This window comes from Amblyomma americanum, chromosome 7, assembly GCF_052857255.1.
Source record: "Amblyomma americanum isolate KBUSLIRL-KWMA chromosome 7, ASM5285725v1, whole genome shotgun sequence".
Classification (NCBI taxonomy): Eukaryota; Metazoa; Arthropoda; class Arachnida; order Ixodida; family Ixodidae; genus Amblyomma; species Amblyomma americanum.
In genome coordinates, this window is record NC_135503.1 from 17122595 (window position 1) to 17141391 (window position 18797).

At 51.1% G+C, this 18797-nt stretch overlaps 1 protein-coding gene and 1 non-coding gene across 5 annotated transcripts in view; both read left to right on the forward strand.

Annotated features, from left to right (window-relative positions):
* Positions 1-18797, forward strand: part of LOC144098577 (solute carrier organic anion transporter family member 74D-like) — a 167410-nt gene that overhangs the window by 22738 nt on the left and 125875 nt on the right. The window lies entirely within an intron of this gene.
* Positions 2381-2453, forward strand: TRNAF-GAA (transfer RNA phenylalanine (anticodon GAA)). Its single transcript has one exon. It is a non-coding gene; the product is annotated as a tRNA-Phe (tRNA).

Below are 18797 nucleotides of genomic sequence, written 5' to 3' on the forward strand. Positions count from 1 at the left end.
ATACTGCGCCATTTACTTTCCTCCCAAAAACAATTATTATTATTATTATAATATATACGGTGCTGAAGAGCATGACATTCGAATCGGAAGTGTATCGACTTGTTTTTTTTTTAAATTTGTATGGGAAGTTACTTTCAAATGACCGTGTCCATGCTTTTCATAAGACCCTGATCAGACTATATGTGTAACCAGCGATGGATTTTCTACGGGAAAGCCATTCCCCCCCCCCCCCCCCCCCCTTTCGTTTTCGGTGCTGAGAGGCCCGAATAAGAGCACCCCCTACAAAGGGGCAGTCATAAATCCCCCCCACTCCCACCTGCCGCAGGGTCCAAGGATATACATGCAGGAAACGCCTAAATTAGGCGTATACTGTGTAAATCACTTTCCCTTCCCTTAATTTCGTCTCTCACCCTCTCTTTCATTTTGTGTGGGTGGACACCCACATTTTTTTTTGCCCAATAGGAGCGTAACAGGAGCGCTCCCAGTCCCTCATGTGCTCGCCTTTAATATTTTTTTTGCCTTGCCATCGTGTTCGCCCAAGTCGCGCGGAGCCATTTATCTTCCCGCCTGAACGATGTGCGTACCTGCAGCTTAGGCTGTAAGGCGTCCCGCATTCTGCCGCATACGCTTCTTTTTTTCTTTTTTTATCTGCCGACACTCGCGTCATCTGTTCTCGTGCCCACTGGTGAGCATACTCTGTGCAGACTCGTGGAGAGAAAGTAGCCCGTCTCGGCGTTCAAGGTTTCGGTTCGCTGACTGCGTAATGACGAAGGCGCGCACCGCCCCTGCATGACGTGCATGGTGCGCACGTCTCGCCACTGCGCTTTCTTCTTCACGGCGTCTGGGAGTATGCAGGCGGGAGCTGTTGAAGCAGGTGTGGGGGAGGGGTGAGCGGCGAAGGGCTTTAATTTCTTTTTTTTTCATTCCACGCTCTGTGCAGCGCTAATTGCCTCGCGTGTACGCGCACGCGTTGAGCAGCGGCACGAGACCTTCGGGAGCGCGGCGTGTTCCTTTGGAGGCCCTTGACCCCACGCGCTCGCTACGCCGACTTCACTCGGTTTAACCAGAAATTAACTAGGAAAATCATGGTTTTGGGGCGGGAACTTTTCGGGGGCAGGTTCTCCGTGCATCTGGGTGGCGTTGTTGTCGCCTTCTTTTCCTGTTGTCAGTGAGGCGCGCTTGCGCTGGCGTTGCTCGCGTTCAGTTGTATCGTGGCTGCTGCACTGGGCGCGATTGCTGTTGGGACATGTAATTATAAGTGGATTAGACGTCATTTTCAGAGTCCGTGGGGAGGGTGACGATACCCCTTTCCACCCCCGACTTATCGCTTGCTTACAGAAAACAACTCTTGTTGAGCATATGCCTCGCCTATAGCAACCCCCCCCCCCCCCCCCCCCCCCACTCTCCCAATACGAGAAATTACTTGGGGTCCCCCCGAAAAAAAAAAAAAACTGGGAGGGGGAGGGAGGGTACGTGCGAACTAGTGACTCCTCGAATGCTTGGATCCGGCGCTATGCGAGTCGAGTTAACAGTGCATGGTGCCCTATACATGCACGTATCTATGCTTATTATTGCTTCTTCTTGATCGCTGAAACTTTGATCGCAAATAATTCCGTACACCGGATGGACCAGCCAAGTCGTTTCTTATAATGGTGCATGGCTTCGAACAGCCGGAAAAATCAGCGTGCAAATTAGATGCGGAAGATGAATGTGCGATTCGAGCACTTTTCATTCACTTGGACGAATTCGCTCTCGCCTAATGTGGCCAGTGCGCTAACGGTGTCAGCAGCAGCTGAGCGCGAAGTCGCGGGTTCGATTACGATGCGAAAACTCAGCGGCTGCGCTTGCGATAAGCCAACGCATCTCTCTCAAGTATCGCAGTTATGCACTCCGCGTCCAAAACTTCCCATTCGACGCCGGCCAAGGGAGCGCACGGCGCCATGGGTACCGAAAAAAAAAAAGTTGGGATGAGGCTTAGCTGAAGTGTTAAGCCTGGATATCTCGAAGCGCAAAGCGTTTAGCAAAGCGTGCCTCTCGTGATTCTGGCGTTTCAGCCGCTTGTCTAGCCTTGCACTTTTTATATCTTCGCTGCTTTTGAGCCAACTCCCACGCTACCACTTCTGGGTCTTCTCCTCCTTCCATGGCGAAAAGTCAGACGACGGAGGCAGCGCGCGGCGGCGACAGCAGCGGCCACCTGCGCTCCGCGTGACGTCACTCGGTTTCGCGCATGCGCAGCTGTTGCAAACCTGCAATGTGGCTCACGCAAAGCCCGGTATTGACGATCGTAGTGAAGCTTTTCGCTTCAAAACTTCCGCTATTTATAAGAGGAATTCTAGCGGCTATTTATAAGAGGACTTCTAGCGGAGTTGCGTTCGTGCCGGCGGAAATAGCTCAGTTGGGAGAGCGTTAGACTGAAGATCTAAAGGTCCCTGGTTCGATCCCGGGTTTCGGCAGATATTTTTGTTGCAGCGGATCTTTGAGTTCGCAAAAATGCCGCTATCAAGCAAAATAAACTGATATTTGCAAACTAAGGACCAATGACGTGGCCGTAAACAAAATGCCATGCAAATAGCGGCGCTCATACGGATCGTTTAGCTCGAAGACAGCGTAATGGGGGCAGGGACATGACGTGCTCTGGAAAATGTGCTATTCCGACCTTTCATAATGAAGAACGGTCACGTGACTAGTTAGCTGCCTAGTTTCGATTAGGAATTTCACATTGTTGCTGCCGATGATGGCGGTATATAGCTTTGGCTTTCACCCGTGATAAGATATTCTGTGCTGAACAGAATTATTAACAACAACAACAACAACAACAACAACAACAACAACAACAACAACAACAACAACAACAATAACAACAATAACAATAATAATAATAATAATAATAATAATAATAATAATAATAATAATAATAATAATAATAATAATAATGGTTTGTGGGGAAAGGAAATGGCGCAGTATCTGTCTCATATATCGGTGATCACCTGAACCGCGCCGTAAGGGAAGGGATAAAGGAGGGAGTGAAAGAAGGAGGTGCCGTAGTGGAGGGCTCCGGAATAATTTCGACCACCTGGGGATCTTTAACGTGCACTGACATCGCACAGCACACGGGCGCCGGAATAATTTCGACCACCTGGGGATCTTTAACGTGCACTGACATCGCACAGCACACGGGCGCCTTTTGCGTTTCGCCTCCATCGAAACGCGTCCGCCGCGGTCGGGTTCGAACCCGGGAACTTCGCCCCAGTAGCCGAGCGCCTAACCACTGGGCCACTGCGGCCTATTTGACACATTTGCTTGGTAGGCAGATTTTTAAAAGCTTTTTTCATAAATAAACCAGTTGTGAGGCATCGCCAATGTTGGCATTTCTTTTCTTTTCGTCCTTGTCTTTTTCATTCAACCAAGCTTATTCCTTCCACTGTGGTCCAGTGCGACTGATCCAAAGAAAAGTAGTAAAACTTCTCTACATGCCTTCCACCTACCCCCGCCCCCAATCCCCCATGTTCTTTTTTTTTTTCATACCAATGCGAACACAAAAAAAAGCATGAGAAGTCGCGTACGCGCTCAATGAGGCCACGCCGGGGCAGTCTCCATGACTGTTTTCGCAACCACCTAGTTCCCGAAGGCGGCCAAATTTGCAGTTCTGTGCAGTGAAAATCGCGGGAATACTGCGCTGGTACACCTCGACCGAATCGCCAGGACGATGCACGAAAGTGAGCAGCGCAGTGAGAGGAATGAGTGGAGTTGTCTGAGTGCGAACTCTCTCTCCTCGCGACCCCTGAGGTCAAGGACGACGACGCATCAGCGCCGCCGCTATCGCCACTGGGACGAAAGCGGAGGGGGAATCGGCAGCAGCAGTCGTACAGCTGCTGAGCTGTATGGCGGGAAACTCTAGCCGCGCGCGCTGCTCTCACATTTCCCGCACCCACGCGTCGTGGCTCGGCTGATGCGGCGGGCTGCCTGACCCCGTTTGTGCTGGGGATGAGCGGTGCTCGATCGGCCGCCCCGGCAGACGTGGACAGCGTCCCACGCAGCGCGCGGTGGCTGAACTCGTTGCCCCGCCCCCACCCGTCCTAAAACAGTCTCTCGGCTTAGCCGTTTTCCGTCTGGTTCGTGGTTAGTTTATTGAATCAGCGATGCCTTGAGCAACCCCGATGGGGTTGCGACATTTTTAATAATCTAGCTTCGTTATAACGAAACGGTTTATAACGAAATAACGGATATAACGATGGAACGACGATTTTCTTTGGAAACCCGGCCAATACGGGCTATAACGAAGCTACGGCTATAACGAAATAATCCCTGGGTCCCGGGAACTTCGTTAAAACGAGATTAAACTTCATACGATATCTGAAGTGAGCAGAAGTTTTACCCTTTGGTGGGACACCATTTTCGTGCGGGTTGATGTGCCGCCCGTGCGACAGCTGCACCGCGGGATCGTGGTGCGGCAGCAGTGGTAGCTCCGTTTTGTGTTTATTACTTGATCCGAGGCTTCCAGTACATATAACCGAGCGTTACGTTGCTGAGTTTCGCTTCGTTCGCGCGAATATACCATCGGCTCCCAGTAAAATTACGTAATGTGCTAAGCCACAGGTCTTGCTTTCCGGCCCTAGACCGTTTACAGTGAGGCGTTCTTCTGTTTGAGCCCAGATGGCGCCACAGGCGCGCTCGGTACTCTGCTCCATTATGGGCCTCGCAAGTCGTCGGCGTGAACGCAGCGACGCAGCCGTAGAAATGTCACGGGTGGCTGCCGAATGTGTTTTTTTACGAAGATCTGGAAAGGCAGCGGAAACACGTGCTGTGTTGTGGATTGCAAAGAATTGCGACAGAGTGTTAAAGGTGTGGTATGAGATCGTTTGCGAGCTTCACGGCCCAGAACTGCACAAGGACATACTGCCCCTGTTCGCGCTCGTTCACCAATTAAGAAAGGGTTCGATCTTGGAAAGTCTGCGAGGGTGAGTGCACAACATAGCCGCATGAATAAGCTGTTCCGAAGCCGTGACGGTGGGCTGTCAGTTGCTGGTGGTTGCGCCTGCTTGTATTGAGAGGCCGCATTGCTCATAAGTTAAGGTGTGTGGTGATTAGTAACAGAAGTGCCAGAGGTCGAATTAGAAACGTTAAAGAAGGACGACTTGCGCTCCAGCATACCGTAGATCATGGAGTGCACAGCCGTACGAGCGGACAACGCTTGCCGTCAATCCGCGTATTGTATGCCGTCTTGATGCTGCATAAAGCACTTGCGTTACGGCTCTTGTGATGGCTCGTTGTCCCTTCTTCGCGGTCCATGCGAGACAGTCACTGAAAGTTACCTTGCAGGTCAGCGCTCACACTGAAGCTCATTAATTTTCACCGAGACCACGAGCATTTTCATGTCCGCATATCGAGCGCGGAGCGCACCACAATTTCGGTGAGGCTAACGCAATTGTGAACTCAGTGTAGCATAAACGCGTTGCCATGCGCGCGTTACTGCATTTATATCTGGGAATCCTGCATGATTCATGGTGTTGCTGCCATGATATTTAATTTGTGTACATATTTATTTTTGTCCCTTTTCTGTGTTTAACAAATCAGTAGGAAATACTTTACGTTTCCTATAAGCACCGTTGGCAGGTTGTAAACAAATGCGTACGATGTGCATGTGAACATATTATAGTGATGTCTGCATGCATATGCCCAATACGACAACGACCTCCGCAGCTTCAGGAGCGTTAAACCTTGCTGTTTTAGACAATAACAATGAAAAACATTCACCCAAAGCCTTAAGCGAACCAAAGGCAAGCATTCAGGCGATCCATTCGATGGTTCGAAGAGGCGGAGTGCTGAGTGGCTCTCCGCGACATGAAGCCTGATTGCGTTTTCACGCCTCAAGCGATCAAATTAGGGTTCTCACATGTCCTTTGAAGCTTTTGCCAAACCCTAGTGTCGTCTTACTCCTTTGCGATGTCAGCCGAAACAACTACCTGCATCCGTCGCGACGACGCAGGCGCCGAGCAGTCAGAAGGCGTGTGGCGGCCTGATCACGTGAGCAGAGATGGCAGCCCCCATGATACGGCGTTGCAAACTCTCTATATAGTGGATCACTTGTAGTTTCCTTAAAGGTCTAAACACGTGTAGAGCAGGGAAAACCCTTGAACTCACCTTTCAAAGTCTTTTGGCTTTTGGGGTCTCCGTATAAATGCTACCCCATAAGGGTTACAAGCAACCGTTTAACTCGAATACTTTTTTTTCAAAGGATTTACGTTTGTATCTGTATTTTTCAGTCTATACAACGCTGGCGCAAGAATGCCATAATGCCAATCAACACACCTTCCTGGCTAGCGTGGGAAATCGCGTCCGTATACGGCTGTTCTTCCTTGCCCATATTTTCATCAGCTGTCCCGTCCAGGTGCTGTTCCTGCAGTGACCTCTCGCGCTGGGGACCGTGAGTGATGGGATAATTGTTCCGTGGCACCACCGCTCTCTGAAGGCTGGATGTTTTCGCACCGGAGACCCCTTGTCATTGCATGTAGCCGTGCTTTCCAGTCTGATGCGACAGTCAAAGCCGGTGGCGGCTGGTCAGCGTGACCCTTCACACGTGTGTGTACCCTCCCCCACTCCCACGCTGCCGCTAAAACCGTGCCGCAGGTGTACGAACGATTTGTCATTGGGCGGCACTGTGACGCAGTCGTGGCGTCAGCCATTCAAGGGCTTGTCTTGCGTAATGTGCGCACAGCGCCATGACTCTGGTAAAATTTGCGAAACTTCTGAAGGGAAATTAATAAAATTAGGAGGTAGACAGTTAGCACCAACCTCTCTTTGCCAGTGTGGTCACACTTGTCACTTTGATTTGTGGTTTATGGTGGTTTAACGTCCCAAAGCGACTAAGGCTATGTGGGACGCCGTAGTGAAGGGCTCCGGAAATTTCGACCACCTGGGGTTCTTTAACGTGCACTGACATCGCACAGTACACGGGCCTCTAGAATTTCGCCTCCATCGTAAATTCGACCACCGCGGCCGGGATCGAACCCGCGTATTTCGGGTCAGCAGCCGAGCGCCATAACCACTGAGCCCCCGCGGCGGCCACTTGTCACTTTGGTACCTGGTGTAACGTTTAACGTGTCTTCTTGGAATCCGTGATGTTAATTTTTTGCACTTTTTACCTGAACCACTGCACTAAGTCTTCACCACCATTTCTGTAATTTCATTTTACTTATTTCCACTTTCTTGAAACCGGTTACACTTAGTCCAATTTAGGCCCCCAGTCATCCCATAGATGTGTGGTGACTTCATGTATTGAGGCGTGAAGTTCATTGCGCGCTGGAGAAAGCCAGTTGAGTATTACAGATGTACCGCTGAGTGCAGCGGACAACTTAGATACGCTGGAGACAGAAAGTTGCCGGCGATCGTCACCACAAATAGCTGACTTCTCATTTCATAGGCCGCGCCACTATCTGGTAACCTCGAGGAACCGACGGCAGGTCATGCCCGGATTTTGCTGCGGAGTTTCATAAATGGCAGAATTTTGAAGGACTCGTTGAACTGGTCTGAGTGTGTTCCGTTGTTAGCTCACTCCGGTTATGGCTTCCCCAACGTTGCGCTAGAGTCGGCATTGAAGTAGTCTTTTTTATTTATTTAATTCGCACAGTTGCTGTAAAGGCATAATTTGGGTTGCTGTTTACTATAAGAAATCATCCAAGGTATTTTCGTGCAGAAACCGGAGAAGGCTTCTGCTCTTATCGTTGTCGTTGAACCACTTGGAGAAATCTTGCCAAAGAGTGGCGTGGCACGAAGTGTTTTCGTCTACTCAAGGTTGTGTCAAATACGCATTTTCCAAGCAATTCACCCTAGAGAAGACCAGCACCATGTCAGGGGAAAGTTCGTACCCATTATTTCACCGGTGGGTACCCGTCGGCGCTGTGGATAGAAACCCGCACCTCCCGCATGCGAGGTGGATGCTGAAACCACTATAGGCCACAGCGGCGGTCTGGTTTTCATCTTGCTTGAGCAGCAACGCAATCTGCATCCTTTAATGAACATTAAAGTTTTTTTTATATATAGTAGTATGTTATTTTGAGGTTTGTCGAGCGCGTTTGTACCTCTCTTTCGGCTTAAGTGCAGACTTCCCGAAGTTAAAGCTCTCACATCGCCGTCTGAATAGACTTTTTCCCCTGCTCGCCGTTGGTCCCGCTTCCCGTAAAATCCGTGCCCTCCAAGCCCTTGTCCCTGCGCAAGTCCACAGCAGGTGGCGAACGTCCGCCTCTGCAGCCGCGGTGTGGAAGAGTCACTGCGTTGCGTAGTCTTCGAGCGTGAGGAAGTATAGCCGTTGGAGAGGGTTGATGAGAAGGGCTCGTGGCCAGGGGTGGGCATTTGACCTCTAAAGTCTCGACCTCGCCTCAACCTCGCAAAAAATTTGCCGACCTCACTCAGCCTCAACCCCAAATTTTGAGGTTGGAAGTCGGCTGCTCGACCTCAGAAAACAAGCAAACAAAAAGAAAAAGCAATGAAAAAGTTTTTCATTTAAAAACAATTCTGAGAACCCTGTGAGACAGGAAAGCCAAAATGATTATGGTACCATTGTGATGACCAGTTATTACAATAGCGGCACCAAGCGGTCTGTAATTATTTAATAAGGTGTGTACAAACACTATTCATGGGCACGCAATAGGAGGAGCTTATAATCTGGCATGAACCCTCGGAGAGTTTGAGGCCTGCGGACAGGTACGTGTGTCCCTTACGCGGTTGCCACGAGTACGTCGCAGGGTACTTTTTTTTCATTAAGTTTACTTCACTAACTAATCGTAGGCTTATCAGTGTCAATATTAGCAACTGCTTTGCGTACACTTGTTCGGTTAGGAAGCCTCTAGCCCATTCACGCACGAACCGGCAATTGACAAAAACAGACCTTCTACACCATCTACGAGAAATTGGAGGAGGGGGGGGTTGTATTAACAATGCTCTTCTTTAGACTTCAGAATAGCGACTGTAAAGAAACTAGCCTCCGATGTGCTTTCCTGTTTGACGGCTACGCAGAAGCATATCAGTATATTTCGATTTTTTAGCTTTATCCGGCGCATAGCGAAAGCACTCAGCGTGGATGAAAATTTTGCCACCCAGCAAACGCTCTTTTCAGTCCTCTCTATGCTGGCTTCGAAAACAAGCTGCGACTGCAGTACACCATCAGAGGCCCATTGCATTCATGTCTGTGTAGAAGCGAGCGGCTTCTTTTATTAATGTGAAAGCATTAAATGGCTCAGTTTCAAGGTAATATCCGCAAAACAGTGTCCGCAAGAAATGACACCATGTGACGTCACGAGCCGACGAGTCACGTGACGATGATGACGTCACATTGTCAATGATAATTAACATACACTGATCAACATGCCTAACCAATGCTTATTAATGTAATTAGCTGTTGACATCACATGAGTGTGACGTGATACCAGGTAACGTGACGACGATGTAATGTGACGTCACACCTAGTCACATGACATTGATGTAATATCACGTCATACCAGGTCCCCTCCACCCCCACATCAAGGTTCATATGAATTCCACATTACTACACATGCGCGCATAGCGCATTATAAAGAATGCCCACAGCTCTAACCACATTAATGACATTCGGATTGTCCAGCTGGTAAATGCGCCAGTTCTCATGTGTAACATACTGCAACGATCATGCAACGACACATGCCGTTGGCCCTAGAGGTGATGGTGATGATGATAATAGTGTATCTTTATGAGCCCGGAGAAGTCGATATACTGCTACCAAATTAAAAGTTTCCAGAGTATTGATTAAATATTGTGCGTTACCAGCAACCGAAGGCAATAATTCAGTGGGAAAACAGGAATAATTGCAGCTAATAAATAAGGGTGATGATGTTGATGTTATTGGGAGGTCAAGACTCTCTCCCGTTTCCGCCACTTCCCTCCAGGTGGCGATGGTACCGATTTTCAAAAATCCTTGCGATTCTCCGATGACTCGGCGATCCCACTGCACTTTGCAGGAACGGGCTAGATTACGTCTTCGAACACTGAGCCGACTATTGAAAAAACACGGGCCAAAACAACTGGCCTAGAGTGGGCAGCGTGAACCACATCTCTCTGTCAAGAGCACCACGGCTCTCCGCACAAATTTCGCCGTAGCGAAGTCTTTTTCCAGGCCTCCCCAACCCTGTTCAAAAAAAAAAAAAACGCCTGAATACTATACGCCTGAACAGAATTCTGGGTACCATTTCACCAACCATTCTGAGACAAGCTGCTTTGAGTCAGTCACTTGTTTTCCTTCAAAACTGAACTAATCAATGGTACGCCGGCATCCTCAAAGTTTTTTTAACCTGCGAGCACCACGCGAACGTTCTGCGAAGCCGTTTAAGGGGAACGATGGGTCTCTGCAAAATAGTTAAAGGAAAGATAACGGTATGAGCAGTACCTGGTCGTCTGCAAGGCAAGCCGCCAACCTAACTGATCCCATACGAGAAAAGAAAAGAACAAAGGGAATGATTACACACTCACAAACAAAAATCGCACACCAAAAACAGAAGCGAACAACAGTGTGCCCCATGAAACGTCATATTATAAGGTTTGAAACATCGACTCATCAGCACAGCGCCGGCACGTAATCAGTTCTATTCACACATCTTCACTAAAAGAAAATGAAAAGGAATATTCAGCTACCACGTCATCATACATTCATTTTGCCGCTATAACACCGCTATGCTGGTGTGTCCGCCTCGTGCTGAGGAGTTTCGGCATAATATGTGGATTTCCGAGAAGGAACAAGGAACAGGAGACCGAAGAGAGGCTATTTGGAATGATGTAAAACTGAAATTACATTTGCATCTGCTTGCATTACGGAACGGGAATATACAGAAGTAGTAGGCTTCGTTCTCTTTTCATCGAATCGGCATGTGTCCTTGTCAGGAACCACCTGAGCCACATTCTCTCGCCTGTGCCGACTGATAATAATTGGTTTTTGGTGGAAAGGAAATGGCGCAGTATCTGTCTCATATATCGTTGGACACCTGAACCGCGCCGTAAGGGAAGGGATAAAGGAGGGAGTGAAAGAAGAAAGGAAGAAAGAGGTGCCGTAGTGGAGGGCTCCGGAATAATTTCGACCACCTGGGGATCTTTAACGTGCACTGACATCGCACAGCACACGGGCGCCTTAGCGTTTTTCCTCCATAAAAACGCAGCCGCCGCGGTCGGGTTCGAACCCGGGAACTCCGGATTCGAACCCGACCGCGGCGGCTGCGTTTTTATGGAGGAAAAACGCTGACTGCTCCAGTTTCTGTTAAGTCACCGTGTCATGTACAGCAGGGAACCTTTACTCTACTGCAAGGCAAGAGCCGTGACGTCAGCGCCGGCAACGATCACGAACACGAAGCAGTCTTGCTTTGGGCCATCCGCACTGCGACTAATTTATTGCGTGCCGGTTGGACTGAACTTAACTGTTTGCGGCATAAGGCAAAGCTACCGCGGGTCAACGTGAGTTACGTGCTTTGCGCGCTCCCGGGAGTTCGAGCCGACCGGCAGGCAGCTACGGGAGCTACGCCAGCAGGGCAAGGGGCAGGGAGAGTGGCGTGCTGTGACAGTAACACTCCTTCCCGGAAGACCAGACGGGTGTGTCTTCCTGTAGGCTTGGTCTGAACGAAAATTACGGCGCAGCACCAAAAGCTAAGGGCGGACTGCGGCATCCGGTTGTCCAAACAGGGGAAACCGAACACCAAGCGTCATTGCATGAACATTGCGGTGGTGAGCGCCAACTCCGCTTCGGAAGCGGCACTCGTCGATGCAAGCCGCGGCAACTGCAAAAAGTCTCGACCTCAAAATTTCTACCTCACTGAATGACGACCTCACTCAACCTCAAACTCGCGCTTGAGGTTTAGGTCTGATTTGCTGACCTCACTCACAAAATATCGAGCAGTCGCCGACCTCACCTCAACCTCACCTCACAACATGAGGTTGAGATCATTTTGAGGTTGAGGTCGACCTCATGAGATCGAAGCCTCACGAGGTTGCCCACCTCTGCTCGTGGCTGTTCTCGCGCGCTAGCGGAGGCCACCAGGCAGCGTGACCCGGCGACCTTTCTCCGTCGGGCCATCTGTCTGCCAGTGGTGCGCGTAATGGCTCCGGTTGAGGAACGACGGGCGGAAGCTGCATCGCGGCGGGGGCGTCCTTTTCTCACGCCCCGTGTTGGCCGGACGAAGAGCTTGCCTCCGGCGACGTGATTGACGAGGCGCACTTTGCCTCTCCCCCCCCCCCCCCACCCTTTTTTTTTTTTCCACGCGTCAGAAACGGTGAACAGGTATGCGCTGCACAAAACGTGTGGGTGGCGACAGCCTCTTGGGCGTCCTTGTTCCACGCAGTGCTGCTTGCGGCGTCAGAAGGTCGCGCAAGGGGTGCCGTTTTGCTGCGATTTGACAGCAGGCATACAGACCGATCGATGGTCGCTGTTCGATGGGCCATACATTCGATCGTGCGTCGCTCAAATACTATACTGTTGCAGCCTTCTTTCTTGTCTATGCGCACTTTGCACCGTGCAGCTTCTTTGAAAAGGAGAGCAGTACGAGTCATTGGCAGCAGTGCTTTAAGCAGAGTATTAGTCTATGTAGAGTGCACCTGAACAAATAGCGGCAACTGGAAAGGCCGTCTAATAGCTCTTCGCTTCCTTTTTCTGGTGCGAATAAACGTGAATATTCCTCACAAAAGCGTTAGCAGATTTGAAGAACACATACTAATCAGGCGACTACTAACTGATACTTTGCCCAGTCCCTACTTTATGTGTAAATGGTATCCAGACGCATACGATTAATCTTGCCTCTTCTGTGGAGCAGTTGGCACGCTATTTAACACAGTTTGGGAATGTCAAGAAAGCTCATACTTGGACAACCATCCCGATCGTACATATGAGCGCTTGGGAGGCTAACCCTTCATAGCCGCAGTTCCCCTCGACTAGAAACCGTTGGTTTAGAGGGGCCGGATTATGATGGCGACCAGTGGGTTGACCTACTGAACCCACCCAATATTTATGCTCTTAAATGTTTTTCCTCCTCCTCTTCCTGTTTGTCGAGCCTTAGGCGCGTATTGTTTAGGCAACGTCACTCGTCAAATTAAAGTCGGCTATTGGGCCAACGAAGGCGCATGTCGTATAGAGGTATAGAGGGCAAACCGTCTTACAGGCATTGACGTCATAGGGTGTGAGCAGAGAAAGGCGTCTTATCAGGGATGCTTGAAATGTAGTTGCATACATTACTTATGCTGTGATATTCCTTCGTCGTGGTGCATTTTATTGGGAGCGGCAACATGTATACCCGACTTGCCGGGTGCCATCTACCCAGGCGAAATGGCAGGTGTGCGTGCCCACCTGGGCCCCGCGCATGCGCTGCTGGCTCCTGGCCAGTCTGATTATACGGCTACGCTAGTTACGGCTGTGCTCGAGGTCTCTCTCTAATAGAGGCTTTTAGCATATATACCGGAGACGTATTAGCGTAGACGTATACCGGTTTACCGAACTCCGACTGCGCACTCTGTGTCAACGAAAACATGATTCTGTAATAGGCGCGCTTTGTTACGCATAATTATGGTATTCACGCAAATGATAGTAGTGATAAGATCTGGCATTCTTTTTTTTTCTTATGGTGATAAGTGCCCTGCGCGGTCTCGTACCTCTGTGGAAGGTTTCTAGTTTTTCTCCCGTCGGTATTGTCTGCAATTGCATTGCTTATACAGCATCATTTCTCTTTGTTGGCCACCCATTCCTGTCGCCACATCGCGTTGTTGGCTCTAAATGTCCCTCACTGAGTCGAGACAGCTATAATACAAGGGACTCTCGCCACATCGAGTACCTATAGTCGGATACAACCCAAGAACGAAGCGGCTTTGCCCCGTCAAAGGACCCCCTTCCAGCCAAAGGCGTCGGCCGATTCTCATGACCCTGCTACAGTGCAGCGACAATGTAGGGAGGGGACTATCTCTGACCATCGAGGGAGGGAACCATCCCATTTAATGTGCCATTTCCTGCGTTGCCACGGTCATGAGAATCGGCCGACGCCATTGGCCGGAAGGGAGGGGACAAGACGCTTCATTCTTGAGTTGTATGCGACTATAGTCGTGCCGCTCTTAAAGAAGTGCAGTGCGGACGGTCTAATAGGTGGTCTTTCTTTTGTTTTTTTTTTTCTTCCGCCTCTGAAACGGGGCCGAACGACGTCATCGGCTGAAAGCGAGCCGTGCGTAAACACAGCGGGAGCTGCGCGGACGCGCACTCGCTGCTGTGTTTCCCAGCCTGCGCATGCGAGCGTGCGTTCTGAGAGCAGAGGCGCATTTCTGCCTGTTTACCCCCGTCCGGCGGCGACCTCGTTTCCCGACGCGGGGGCGAAAGGGAACGGAAGGTGGCGAGGAGGAAGGGTGCTGACCCGGGTCGAGAGCGGCCCCCGGGCCCCGTCCCTGCTCGTGGCAGGGCCGCCGCGTTCTCGAGGCCGAGAGCGGAGCCAGGGTGAACGGCCATTGATTTTTCTGCCGCCGCGCGGTCCTTGCCCCACGCGACGCCCGTCGCTGGCCTCGGAACCCCCCTCCCTTGCGTCTGCTGACGCCGCGCCTCTGCGCACCCTTTTTTTTCGCGCGGCCCAGACCGGCGAAATGCCACGAGGTGGTTGTTGGTTCCTGGTGTGGCAGTACGCGTATAAAGTGCACGATTACCGGAGTAGTGTGAAACAATTCAGGGTTATAACTATCATTTGTTAGGCGAGTGTTAAGGAAAGGGATTATTGTCTCTATACAAAGCCGATCCAGAGTTCCGAGTACAAAGGTCCAACTACTAGGCCGGGACAGTGTAACGACTCTATTCTAATTCAATTCCGCTTCAGCTGTTTTCGTACTTCGTCACTGGCTCAAACGACGGCACGCCACTGCTATCGACTTAACCTGCCGTTAGGAAAGGAACTGGCAGGGCAAGTATGAATAAACACCAACAACCCAACTTACTGTTGTTCAGTAATTTGTTTCTTCTTCATTGAATGTCTCGGTTAAACAGAGCAACGTGAACCAGGTCGAGCAGACATGAAGCAGCACCCTTTCATTTCGCAGAACGGCCATTGTCTCGAGCCGTCGCTTGGCGGTTCTCCTTGCATGCCCGCTTATAAGTGTTGCTACCGCTGTATCGCTCGGCGGTGTACCGGTGATCGATTGAAGAAAAATAAAATAAACTTGCACATCTAAGAAAAAAAGCCAGAACTCAAGATGTCGGCGCCGAGTTGACTGCTTCGCTTCTACCTTGGCTGGTTCGTTGGTACCTTCTCACCCCGTTCCGCGTTTGACCTTTCTTCAACGTCTCCACGTTAAAGTGGATGAGTGTTCATACATGGTCAATAAGCGCCAAGAAGACGAAGAAGGCACCAAAACGACACCGTTTGTTTCATCTTTGTCTCTTCTTCGTCTGCGTCTCTTGGTTCTTCAGGTTTACATCCATGCCTGGCTCTATCCCATTTCTATCTCTCTCATCTCTGCCGCCGGGCTTCTAGAACCAACTTGCGGAAAATCTGCTATACACTGTGACCTTTACAAGCACATGTACTGTACTTTCAATGCTCATCCTCGCAATGAACGTTTTCCTGCGGGGCCACTGCTAGTGACAGTAGTGTATGGGAACGTAACCCTTTCCTATTTTATATTCCCCAGTTAGGCCCCTTCAAACGATCAAGGTACACTCGTTCGCTCTCTCTCTCTCTCTCTTGTGCCGATGTGGAATCTGGAAAACCTCCCGTCCGTGGCGGCGCATACCACTCGCTCATTCGGAGCTGCGTGAGTGTGCGTGCGCCCCGGGTTCCTGCGGAGCCCTTATCGCTCTAGGTCGCCTCCGCGTGCGCGCATGCTCCGTGGCGGGACTCGGGTCTGACCTCCTTGCCTCCTCCTCCCCCTCCCTTTGGCAAAGAGCAGCGGCCCGCGGGGGGCGACCCCGGCGTGTCGTAGTCGTCTGGCGCGGTTCCTGCAGCCGGCGATGACGCCGACGGTGCCTGCGCCCGAGCCGAGCTATGCGCGGGGCGTCTGAGGATACTGTGCCTCCTTTGCCCGCTGAGATGCGAGTGAGGTTGGTGACGCTGCCGAGATCTCTTGGCGCGGACGCGAGCCCTGAACGGAAGCTCGCCATCCAAGCAAGCTGTGGCTTGTGCGAGCAGGCGGGCTTGTCATGAATTGTGCGGGACGTGGTAACAGGTGGCCCCTTGATTGGGGTAAGCGGAGTGGATTCCTAGTGGAGGTACATACTTCAGGAGAGGGCGGCGGAGATTCAGGAGAGCGGACGAGATTTCGGAGTTTGTGGGGAGGGAATGGTCGCAGCCTGAGCTGGACAAGATTAAATGGGAGTGTGGTGGGTGAAGGATGGGCTGACCATGGTCATGCTTGATTATGAGGACACAAAGGATTGGGAGTAGAGAAAAAAAATCCTTGCGACGAACGCTTCGCGTTTGCTGTGTTATTCTGTTACACGCCTGGTGCCTCGCGCTTGTAAATACGTCTTGTGAAACGACCGGCTGGCTCTTTATCCCCCAAGCTTGGCATACTGCTTGTAAATGCCGGCAGCCGGAATGGCACTTCGGTTTTCTCTGCACATAAGCTAACTTTCCCCCTCTGTCTTTGCCGCCGCCGCCTAGTTTTAGCTGTGGTCTTTAGTCTCAACCACTTCGCTTTCGTGTGTCTTCTTGGCCATCTAGGAGATAGTTTATCTCACGGCTAAGCCCTCCGATGTTCAGTGTGCCCTTGCCCAAGCAGCCGTGTCGGCTGCAACTTTACTTATGGTAGCCACTTCTCTCATTTTTTCTTGGTGTTCTGTCACCATCGCTGGCACAGAGGTACACCAGACCACGAGCGTGGTCGTCTGGCTGTCCGGCCGGAGACGCCGAAGGAAAGGGCGCGCTCGCCCAAGACGAGGGAAGCTGTCCGCGCAGGGCCGCCGTCGATGTAGGTCAGCGGAACAGACCCCGGTGGCCGCGGGGGTAGCCCCTCTCATCACGTAACCCTCCCCCCCTCGTTTCTCCCGTGTCCGCCGCTCTCATCGCTTCGTGTCTGCCGCTGCTCGGGGGTGCCCCCGGTGGGGAAAGTGCGCATCCAGCCTCCCGGGCCGGGCGCTCGCTCGTAACATCGCCGGGCCGGCGGTTTGTGGCGACGGCGCGGGAAGTTCCCAGGAAGCCCCCCCCGTTGGTTGGGTCAGTCGTGTGGCGCTCGCCTGCCGAATCGGGGACGCCGCTTCGGAGCCGGTCGCGGAGAACGCGGGGCTCGGCTAGGCTTAATGGTGGGAGGGGCGTCGCCAGAGTTTGCTCCTCGTATTCTGCATGCGCGCTCCCTTCTTCATGGCCGCTGTGGGAGATGGGCCGCACAATCCGCTGTCCTGAATTCCTCGGGCCCGCGTAGCGTTTCTCTCTCGGACGAGAGTCGTTGCGGGACTGTGCCCCATGGTTCCGAGGAAATGGAGTCTGTGAGCGTATACGCGTCTACGTGGCGTTACCCCGATTCTTTCATTTGTTTCCGATGCAACGCTTGTGTGAGACGCCATTTGAGCCACTCGATCGTTTACGAAGGCCGGCTGCCGCGCGTTTAATTAGCTTGCGTTGTTCGTGTGGCGGAGAGATGATACGCCGTGTATCGGTAACTTTGGTCGCCTTTCTTAGCACGTTGTTGCCGCTTATAACCACTTCGCTGCGCCTTTATTTTCTGAATGCGCCTTTATGAAGTATGTCTCGTCACACCTTGCTTTCTGTTGATGAGGCGGGTGTTTACTTGTGGTTCTGTTGTACAGTAACTACCAGTACGCAGGGCACAGTTGCTGCCCTCATCAACACCACCTGCCTACCTACCCGCGCGATCATCGGCAACTTATCCCGTTGTTTGTCCGTTACTGTATCTTAGTATTTGCGTGCAAAAGGTCTGCTCCCATTCCAACCCTTGCTTGGTGCCGGAGTCTCCTCCATCCCTTTTATGTAGCTTCTACAGTGGACGTGACGTGTATAGCTCGCACTTTCAGGAGCAAAACTGGCGTGTATACCACCTGCGGTTGTGGAGCTCGCTGGTCTTGTGACGTCTTTCGTCATTGCCGCCAAGCAGCTGCGCCACGGATCTAAAAGAGCAAAGTTGCATACCACCAGACAAAAGCGGACTGCTTCTCGCTAGTTCCGACAGCAGCCGCTGTAGGAAAGTGGCGCTGCGGTGCTTCTTAGCCTTAATAGAACACCTCATCCTTAAATGCGATGGTATCCATCCCGATGTCGATGCAGGCACAGTCACTCTTCCTGAGGCCGTAGGGTTTAGAGATAACAATAGTCATGTAAATAAATCTGCGGTGGAAATTAGCAAAAAGCGATTGGAGGATTGGTGGCACAAAAGCAGAGAGGTGACATAAGTTTTAAAGTGTAGGAAGACGTCTTTTTTTAAAGGAAATGGCGAATTGTATTAACAACTTACAGCAGAGTAAACAAAAATAAAGGAAAAAACTGAGCATAGTGGCAACAACCACTGCCCGTTTCAAAGGGGACGCTCCTGCCTTCCATCCAGCCTAACCTAGTGAGCCTACATGTTACGCCACCGCCCAGCTTCCAAGTCTAGCCTCGAGGCTGACGTGGTATGTGTTTTTGCTCTCGACAGTACATGTGCATGTTTCTGAGAGCAGCCTTAGTCTACTTTTCTTTTTATGACGTTTGGGAAACGTCTTTTTATGGCGTTTCTCCACACTTTCTCGCCAAGATAAACTACCTGCCTCTCCCCCTCCTCACTGGACTCTTCCCTTTTTAAAGTATAATTTCGAAACCAGTGTCTAGACGCCCCTTGGA